This window comes from Seriola dumerili, unplaced genomic scaffold (assembly GCF_002260705.1).
Source record: "Seriola dumerili isolate Sdu_G_001 unplaced genomic scaffold, Sdu_1.0 BDQW01000468.1, whole genome shotgun sequence".
In the NCBI taxonomy this organism is placed as follows: Eukaryota; Metazoa; Chordata; class Actinopteri; order Carangiformes; family Carangidae; genus Seriola; species Seriola dumerili.
Window position 1 is genome coordinate 1091481 of NW_019174723.1, and position 475 is coordinate 1091955.

Consider the following 475-nt stretch of genomic DNA (forward strand, 5'->3'; position numbering starts at 1 on the left):
CATACTGCCACTACCAACACTTACATCAACAAAAAAAAAACAGATTAGAAACAACAACAACAACAAACAAAAAAAAAACACCACATACACACACTTACACAAGTGTTTTTGTGCCGAGTGACTCACCATTAAAAGTGTCTGTTGTGAGACTGTGCTCTAGATCTGCTTTGAGTACTCTTTGTGTGCCCTCAGACCACACACGCACACACACATTCTCACACGCACACGCACACACACGCACACACACACACACACACACACACACACACACACACACACACACACACACACACACACACACACACACACACAAACACAAACACAAACACACAAACGCACCATAGCAGAAAGCTGGGAGAGTAAACTGTGATGCGATTACATCTTTTTCAAAGATTGTCTCTTGCTTCTTTTCAGACAGTGTGTTTTCAGACGGTGTGTTTTCACGAGAGAGGTGGAGATGGGAGGGAGGCGGCTG